We start from the raw sequence: 10,386 nt of genomic DNA on the forward strand, positions 1-10,386 counted from the left end.
TTAAGTATCAATAAACTACTAGACTGTAAAGCCAAGTTTTCAATCACCAAAGATCAGAGCTATGCATTCACAAGTGCCATAGGCTCATCCTTACTTACACTGTACTGTTATTGAATACAATCATATACAGAGCCTTGGAAAATCATTCAGAACTGTATTTAATTGTCAATAATCTACACAAAATACTCTTAATGTCAAAGTGGAAAAACATTTCCAAAAAACATTTAAGAGGAATACAAATGAAATAACTAAAATATATTAATCTCAATAGTATTCAGAAACACCTTTGGCATCGATTACAACTGTGAGTCTTCTTGGGTAAGTCTATAAGAGCTGTACACACCTGGATTCTGCAATATTTGCACATTATTCTTTAAAAAATGATTCAATCTCTGTCAAGATGTTGGGGTTCATGGCTAGACAGGCATTTTCAAGTCTTGCCATAGATTTTCAAGCAAATTTAGGTCAAAACTGTAACTTGGCCACTCAGGAACATTCACGGTCTTCTTGGTAAGCAACTCCAGTGTACATTTGGCCTTGTTCTGTAGGCTATTGTTCTGCTGAAAGGTGAATTCCTCTACCAGTCTCTGGTGTAAAGCAGACTGAAGCAGGGTTTTCTCTAGGATTTTGACTGTGCTTAGCTCCATCCCATTAACTTGTATCCTGAGAAACTCCCCAGTATTTGCAGACGTCAAGCACACCCATACCATGATGCAACCTCGACAATGCTTGAAAATAAGGAGGCAGTTACTCAGTGATGTGTTGTGTTGGATTTTGCCCCAAACATAAGGCCAAAAAGTGTATTCCGTTGCTGTTTTTCCCCCTCAGTATTACTTTATTGCCTTGTGGCATACAGAATGCATGTTTTGGAATATTTTTAAGTCATTATTGTGGAGTCACTATATTAATCCATCCTCCGGTTTCTCCCTTTACAACCATTGAACTAGAGTAGCTGTTTTTAAAATCACCAAAATGGCCTCACGGTAACAGCCCTGAGCAGTTTCCTTCCTGTCCTGCAGCTTAGTTCAGAAGAACAACTGTATTTTGATGTGTCTGGGTGGTTTAATACATAATCTCCAGCATAATTATGAACTTGACCATGCTTAAAGAGACACGCAATGTCTAATTTGATATTTTTACCGATCTACCAATTACCAATCACTGCCATTCTTTATGATTCTTTCGAAAAGCTCCCTGGCTATTTTAGATTAATCTGTGCTTTAAATTCAACACTTGACTGAGGGACCTTACAGATGTTGTATTTATGGGGGACAGAGGAAGAGGTAGTCATTCAAAAATCATGTCAACACCTATTATTTCACACAGACTGAGTCCATAGAACTTATGTGATTTGTTAAGCAACATTTTACTCCTAAACTAATTTAGGCTTGCGTAAACAAAGGGTCTGAGTACTTATGCATCGACTATATTTTAGCTATGATTTTTTTTTAGTGTAGATTGTTGAGAATTCTTTGCAATTAAATCTATTTTAATACCACTTTGTAACACAATAAAATGTGAAGAAATCCAAGGGGTCTCAACACTTTTGCAAAGCACTGTATCTCATTGCATACAATGGTGTTCATTTCAATTATAGATGATTCGGACTGGAAACCATGTGCTGGTAATGTAACAGGATTGTCTTATAGAGTTCTACAAGTCTATTTTGTTGGAGTCCCAAAAATTATTCTGATATAATTGCTTCATGAATGTGACCTTTTGTATGATAACCAGCCCATCAGAAAGCTACCCGCAGGATTTGAGGGAAGCTCTTGATATTGAAAAATGTTTTATCTAGCGGAGCCATCTCGCTAGCCTGCAAAATATTCTGACTACTAGCATTGGCTGGACATAATTGGATACTGTTCATCCTTTTGTATCCCAGATTTTTTAAATGCCACAGTGAAAAGAAAGCATCAGCTTTATCCAACAAGGACGTGTAGAATGTCCAACAGAAAAGGATCTGAAATCGAGATAGTAGATAAAGCTGAATAGCTGGAGTGTTTCAAAAGTCTCATTTGCACTTTGTGACTCCAACCACATTTTGGTCTCTATGGGACTGCCTGGTCTGGCCTTCGAGAAACAATTCATCTGGACATCCACGCTTCGCTTCTTTCACAAGAAAGTTGGGCGGTTTTCTTTTGATTGTCTACAACTCAAAATTGGAAAGGGTTGGAGAAATTTGGAAATGTCAACAAGTTCGAAAGGTCCCAAACCACCAGCGGGGAGAAATAATAAAGGAAAACTTCAACTGACCGTGTTGAAGAATTAAAAACACTCAAACCAGTTCCTAATACAAATAAACACCCGTCATTTTGTAGCTATATCATAGGCCTAATATTATTTCAGGTTCAAGTATGGCTTATTCAGAAGACTTTGACTTAATCACAAAAATATGTCTGTCCGCACAAATGTTAGTTCTCTATTCCTGCAGCCTGTACTCCATCTGCTGCAGAATAAACTAATGATGCAGTAAATATGTTCTTGAGTGATCCTGTTCTCTTGCTCTGGGCTAGACCTGTACATGACTTCTGATGGGAGTACCTGTTCTCTTGCTCTGGGCTAGACCTGTACATGACTTCTGATGGGAGTACCTGTTCTCTTGCTCTGGACTAGACCTGTACATGACTTCTGATGGGAGTACCTGTTCTCTTGCTCTGGGCTAGACCTGTACATGACTTCTGATGGGAGTACCTGTTCTCTTGCTCTGGGCTAGACCTGTACATGACTTCTGATGGAGTACCTGTTCTCTTGCTCTGGACTAGACCTGTACATGACTTCTGATGGGAGTACCTGTTCTCTTGCTCTGGGCTAGACCTGTACATGACTTCTGATGGAGTACCTGTTCTCTTGCTCTGGACTAGACCTGTACATGACTTCTGATGGGAGTACCTGTTCTCTCGCTCTGGACTAGACCTGTACATGACTTCTGATGGGAGTACCTGTTCTCTTGCTCTGGACTAGACCTGTACATGACTTCTGATGGGAGTACCTGTTCTCTTGCTCTGGGCTAAACCTGTACATGACTTCTGATAGAGTACCTGTTCTCTTGCTCTGGGCTAGACCTGTACATGACTTCTGATGGAGTTCCTGTTCTCTTGCTCTGGGCTAGACCTGTACATGACTTCTGATGGAGTACCTGTTCTCTTGCTCTGGGCTAGACCTGTACATGACTTCTGATGGAGTACCTGTTCTCTTGCTCTGGGCTAGACCTGTACATGACTTCTGATGGAGTTCCTGTTCTCTTGCTTTTTGGCTAGACCTGTACATGACTTCTGATGGAGTTCCTATTCTCTTGCTCTGGGCTAGACCTGTACATGACTTCTGATGGAGTTCCTATTCTCTTGCTCTGGGCTAGACCTGTACATGACTTCTGATGGAGTTCCTATTCTCTTGTTCTGGGCTAGACCTGTACATGACTTCTGATGGAGTTCCTGTTCTCTTGCTCTGGACTAAACCTGTACATGACTTCTGATGGAGTTCCTATTCTCTTGTTCTGGGCTAGACCTGTACATGACTTCTCCAGATGACTTTCCACCATGGAAGAGGTTGCTGAACTAAGATTATAAGATCCTAAACACATGACAACCTGACACTCTCCAAACACATGGAGTAAGCTGAAAACAAAGGACATTATTGCAGAATGATAACTTTACAAACTTTTGCATTTTGACAAATTTGAATTAGCAGACACTGATAAAAATCAAAACAAACATACCTTCTTTGAACACTCGACCACACTCCAAACATTTCTTCGAAACAGCAACAACACAGCTCATAGCACACATGCCCTTCAGGCAGTGGTGTATAGTGCTTAAGTAAAAATATTTTAAAGTACGTAAATAGTTTTTTGGGGGTATCTGTACTTTAACTTGACTATTTATATTTTTGACAACTTTTACTCCAATATGTTCCTAAAAAGAAATGTACTTTTGACTCCATACATTCTCCTTGACACCCAAAAGCACTTTTTACATTTTGAACAATTAGCAGGACAGGAAAATGTTCAAATTCACACATTTATCAAAAGAAAATCCCTGGTTATACTTACTGCCTCTGATCTGGCAAAAATCACTAAACACACATCCCTCGTTTGCAAATGATGTTGGAGAATCCCTGACTATCCATAAATTAAAAAACAAGAAAATCATGCTGTCTGGTTTGCTTAATATAAATAATGTGAAATGATTTATACTTTTGATACTTAAGTATGTTTTAGCAATTACATGTACTTTGATACTTAAGCATTTTTATAACCAAATACTTTGACTTTTACTCAAGTAGTATTTTTCAATTTTCTATTAAGATCCACTATATACAGTGCCTTGCGAACGTATTCGGCCCCTTGAACTTTGAGACCTTTTGCCACATTTCAGGCTTCAAACAAAGATATAAAACTGTATTTTTTGTGAAGAATCAACGACAAGTGGGACACAATCATGAAGTGGAACGACATTTATTGGATATTTCAAACCTTTTTAACAAATCAAAAACTGAAAAATTGGGCATGCAAAATTATTCAGCCCCCTTAAGTTAATACTTTGTAGCGCCACCTTTTGCTGCGATGACAGCTGTAAGTCGCTTGGGGTATGTCTGTCTATCAGTTTTGCACATCGAGAGACTGAAAATTTTTCCCATTCCTCCTTGCAAAACAGCTCGGGTTCAGTGAGGTTGGATGGAGAGCATTTGTGAACAGCAGTTTTCAGTTCTTTCCACAGATTCTCGATTGGATTCAGGTCTGGACTTTGACTTGGCCATTCTAACACCTGGATATGTTTATTTTCGAACCATTCCATTGTAGATTTTGCTTTATGTTTTGGATAATGTTATGCAGGTGAATGAGGACCCAAAAGCGACTTAACGAAAACAGAGTCTTTATTCCAGTTAGACAAAAGTGATAATCCTGGATATTATCAAGGTGAAAACAAAACAGGAAAACAGAATTCCACTCATCAGTAGAGAGGACTGACTGGAGACTCGACCACAGACTGCAGGTTGCTTCGGGAAGGCACCGGCCGTAGCAGACCTTGACACCTGCTCACACGCAGCATCTGAAGAAGGTAAAACACGACAGGGCGAGACAGGCCACAGAATAGCGAACATCATACAAGGATCCGACAAGGACAGAAGCGGAAAACAAGGGGAGAAATAGGGGCTCTAATCAGAGGGCAAAATAGGGGACAGGTGTGAAAAGAGTAAATGAGTTAGTTAGGAGAATGAGGAACAGCTGGGAGCAGGAACGGAACGATAGAGAGAGAGAGCGAGAGAGGGAGAGAGGGAGGGGGAGAGAGAGGGATAGAAAGAGGGAAAGAACCTAATAAGACCAGCAGAGGGAAACGAATAGAAGGGAAGCACAGAGACAAGACATGATAATAAATGACAAAACATGACAGTACCCCCCCACTCACCGAGCGCCTCCTGGCGCACTCGAGGAGGAACCCTGGCGGCAACGGAGGAAATCATCAATCAACGAACGGTCCAGCACGTCCCGAGATGGAACCCAACTCCTCTCCTCAGGACCGTAACCCTCCCAATCCACTAAGTACTGGTGACCACGTCCCCGAGAACGCATGTCCATGATCATCCGTACCTTGTAAATAGGTGCTCCCTCGACAAGGACGGGAGGGGGGGAGGGAAGACGAACGGGGGCGCGAAGAAAGGGCTTGACACAGGAGACATGGAAGACAGGGTGGACGCGACGAAGATGTCGCGGAAGAAGCAGTCGCACAGCGACAGGATTGACGACCTGGGAGACACGGAACGGACCAATGAACCGCGGAGTCAACTTGCGAGAAGCTGTCGTAAGGGGAAGGTTACGAGTGGAAAGCCACACTCTCTGGCCGCGACAATACCTAGGACTCTTAATCCTACGTTTATTGGCGGCTCTCACAGTCTGCGCCCTGTAACGGCAAAGTGCAGACCTGACCCTCCTCCAGGTGCGCTCACAACGTTGGACAAACGCCTGAGCGGAGGGAACGCTGGACTCGGCGAGCTGGGACGAGAACAGAGGAGGCTGGTACCCCAGACTACTCTGAAACGGAGATAGCCCGGTAGCAGACGAAGGAAGCGAGTTGTGAGCGTATTCTGCCCAGGGGAGCTGTTCTGCCCAAGACGCAGGGTTTCTAAAAGAAAGGCTGCGTAATATGCGACCAATCATCTGATTGGCCCTTTCTGCTTGACCGTTAGACTGGGAAGAGAGACTGACGGAAGCACCAATCAAACGACAGAACTCCCTCCAAAACTGTGACGTGAATTGCGGACCTCTGTCTGAAACGGCGTCTAACGGGAGGCCATGAATTCTGAACACATTCTCAATGATGATTTGTGCCGTCTCCTTAGCGGAAGGAAGCTTAGCGAGGGGAATGAAATGGGCCGCCTTAAGAGAACCTATCGACAACCGTAAGAATCACAGTCTTCCCCGCAGACGAAGGCAGACCGGTAATGAAGTCTAAGGCGATGTGAGACCATGGTCGAGAAGGAATGGGTAGCGGTCTGAGACGACCGGCAGGAGGAGAGTTACCTGACTTAGTCTGCGCACAGTCCGAACAAGCAGCCACGAAACGGCTCGTGTCACGCTCCTGAGTAGGCCACCAAAACCGCTGGCGAATAGAAGCAAGCGTACCCCGAACGCCGGGGTGGCCAGCTAACTTGGCAGAGTGAGCCCACTGAAGAACAGCCAGACGAGTAGAAACAGGAACGAAAAGAAGGTTACTAGGACAAGCGCGCGGTGACGCAGTGTGAGTGAGTGCTTGCTTAACCTGTCTCTCAATTCCCCAGACAGTCAACCCGACAACACGCCCATCAGGAAGAATCCCCTCGGGGTCGGTAGAAGCCACAGAAGAACTAAAGAGACGGGATAAGGCATCAGGCTTGGTGTTCTTATTACCCGGGCGATAAGAAATAACGAACTCGAAACGAGCGAAAAACAACGCCCAACGAGCTTGACGTGCATTAAGTCGTTTGGCAGAACGGATGTACTCAAGGTTCTTATGGTCAGTCCAAACGACAAAAGGAACGGTCGCCCCCTCCAACCACTGTCGCCATTCGCCTAGGGCTAAGCGGATGGCGAGCAGTTCGCGGTTACCCACATCATAGTTGCGTTCCGATGGCGACAGGAGATGAGAGAAATAAGCGCAAGGATGGACCTTATCGTCAGACTGGAAGCGCTGGGATAGAATGGCTCCCACGCCCACCTCTGAAGCGTCAACCTCGACAATGAATTGTTTAGTGACGTCAGGAGTAACAAGGATAGGAGCGGATGTAAAACGCTTCTTGAGGAGATCAAAAGCTCCCTGGGCGGAACCGGACCACTTAAAGCACGTCTTGACAGAAGTAAGAGCTGTGAGAGGGGCAGCAACTTGACCGAAATTACGAATGAAACGCCGATAGAAATTAGCGAAACCTAGAAAGCGCTGCAACTCGACACGTGACCTTGGAACGGGCCAATCACTGACAGCCTGGACCTTAGCGGGATCCATCTGAATGCCTTCAGCGGAAATAACAGAACCGAGAAATGTGACAGAGGAGACATGAAAGGCGCACTTCTCAGCCTTCACGTAGAGACAATTCTCTAAAAGGCGCTGGAGTACACGTCGAACGTGCTGAACATGAATCTCGAGTGACGGTGAAAAAAATCAGGATATCGTCAAGGTAGACAAAAACAAAGATGTTCAGCATGTCTCTCAGTACATCATTAACTAATGCCTGAAAAACAGCTGGAGCATTAGCGAGACCGAACGGCAGAACCCGGTACTCAAAATGCCCTAACGGAGTGTTAAACGCCGTTTTCAACTCGTCCCCCTCTCTAATGCGCACGAGATGGTAAGCGTTACGAAGGTCCAACTTAGTAAAGAACCTGGCTCCCTGCAGAATTTCGAAGGCTGACGACATAAGGGGAAGCGGATAACGATTCTTAACCGTTATGTCATTCAGCCCTCGATAATCCACGCAGGGGCGCAGAGTACCGTCCTTCTTCTTAACAAAACAAAACCCCGCTCCGGCGGGAGAGGAAGAAGGCACCACGGTACCGGCGTCGAGAGAAACAGACAAATAATCCTTGAGAGCCTTACGTTCGGGAGCCGACAGAGAGTATAGTCTACCCCGAGGGGGAGTGGTCCCCGGAAGGAGATCAATACTACAATCATACGACCGGTGAGGAGGGAGTTGGCTCTGGACCGACTGAAGACCGTGCGCAGATCATGATATTCCTCCGGCACTCCTGTCAAATCACCAGGTTCCTCCTGAGAAGAGGGGACAGAAGAAACAGGAGGGATAGCAGACATTAAACACTTCACATGACAAGAAACGTTCCAGGATAGGATAGAATTACTAGACCAATTAATAGAAGGATTATGACATACTAGCCAGGGATGACCCAAAACAACAGGTGTAAAAGGTGAACGAAAAATCAAAAAAGAAATGGTCTCACTGTGGTTACCAGATACTGTGAGGGTTAAAGGTAGTGTCTCACATCTGATACTGGGGAGAAGACTACCATCTAAGGCGAACATGGGCGTGGGCTTCCCTAACTGTCTGAGAGGAATGTCATGTTTCCGAGCCCATGCTTCGTCCATAAAACAACCCTCAGCTCCAGAGTCTATCAAGGCACTGCAGGAAGCAGCCGAACCGGTCCAGCGTAGATGGACCGACAAGGTAGTACAGGATCTAGATGGAGAGACCTGAGTAGTAGCGCTCACCAGTAGCCCTCCGCTTACTGATGAGCTCTGGCCTTTTACTGGACATGAACTGACAAAATGTCCAGCAGAACCGCAATAGAGGCAAAGGCGGTTGGTGATCCTCCGTTCCCTCTCCTTAGTCGAGATGCGAATACCTCCCAGCTGCATGGGCTCAGTCTCTGAGCCAGAGGGAGGCGATGGTTGAGATGCGGAGAGGGGGAACACCGTTAACGCGAGCTCTCTTCCACGAGCTCGGTGACGAAGATCTACCCGTCGTTCTATGCGGATGGCGAGTGCAATCAAAGAGTCCACGCTGGAAGGAACCTCCCGGGAGAGAATCTCATCTTTAACCTCAGCGTGGAGTCCCTCCAGAAAACGAGCGAGCAACGCCGGCTCGTTCCAGTCACTGGAGGCAGCAAGAGTGCGAAACTCTATAGAGTAATCCGTTATGGATCGATCACCTTGACATAGAGAAGCCAGGGCCCTGGAAGCCTCCTTACCAAAAACTGAACGATCAAAAACCCGTATCATCTCCTCTTTAAAGTTCAGATAATTGTTAGAACACTCAGCGCTTGCCTCCCAGATAGCTGTGCCCCACTCCCGAGCCCGACCAGTAAGGAGTGAAATGACGTAAGCAATCCGAGCTCTCTCTCCAGAGTATGTGTTGGGTTGGAGAGAAAACACAATATCACACTGGGTGAGAAAGGAGCGGCACTCAGTGGGCTGCCCAGAGTAACATGGCGGGTTATTGACCCTAGGTTCCGGAGACTCGGAAGACCAGGAAGTAGCTGGTGGCACGAGACGAAGACTCCGAAACTGTCCTGAGAGGTCGGAAACCTGGCCGGCCAGGGTCTCAACGGCATGACGAGCAGCAGACAATTCCTGCTCGTGTCTGCCGAGCATAGCTCCCTGGATCTCGACGGCAGTGTTGCGAGAATCCGTAGTCGCTGGGTCCATTCTTGGTCGGATCCTTCTGTTATGCAGGTGAATGAGGACCCAAAAGCGACTTAACGAAAACAGAGTCTTTATTCCAGTTAGACAAAAGTGATAATCCTGGATATTATCAAGGTGAAAACAAAACAGGAAAACAGAATTCCACTCGTCAGTAGAGAGGACTGACTGGAGACTTGACCACAGACTGCAGGTTGCTTCGGGAAGGCACCGGCCGTAGCAGACCTTGACACCTGCTCACACGCAGCATCTGAAGAAGGTAAAACACGACAGGGCGAGACAGGACACAGAATAGCGAACATCATACAAGGATCCGACAAGGACAGAAGCGGAAAACAAGGGGAGAAATAGGGGCTCTAATCAGAGGGCAAAATAGGGGACAGGTGTGAAAAGAGTAAATGAGTTAGTTAGGAGAATGAGGAACAGCTGGGAGCAGGAACAGAACGATAGAGAGAGAGAGCGAGAGAGGGAGAGAGGGAGGGGGAGAGAGAGGGATAGAAAGAGGGAAAGAACCTAATAAGACCAGCAGAGGGAAACGAATAGAAGGGAAGCACAGAGACAAGACATGATAATAAATGACAAAACATGACAGATAATTGTCTTGTTGGAAGACAAATCTCCGTCCCAGTCTCAGGTCTTTTGCAGACTCCATCAGGTTCTTTCAGAATGGTCCTGTATTTGGCTCCATCCATCTTCCCATCAATTTGAACCATCTTCCCTGTCCCTGCTGAAGAAAAGCAGGCCCAAACCATGATGCTGC

This window comes from Oncorhynchus gorbuscha, linkage group LG13 (genome assembly GCF_021184085.1).
Source record: "Oncorhynchus gorbuscha isolate QuinsamMale2020 ecotype Even-year linkage group LG13, OgorEven_v1.0, whole genome shotgun sequence".
NCBI lineage: Eukaryota > Metazoa > Chordata > Actinopteri > Salmoniformes > Salmonidae > Oncorhynchus > Oncorhynchus gorbuscha.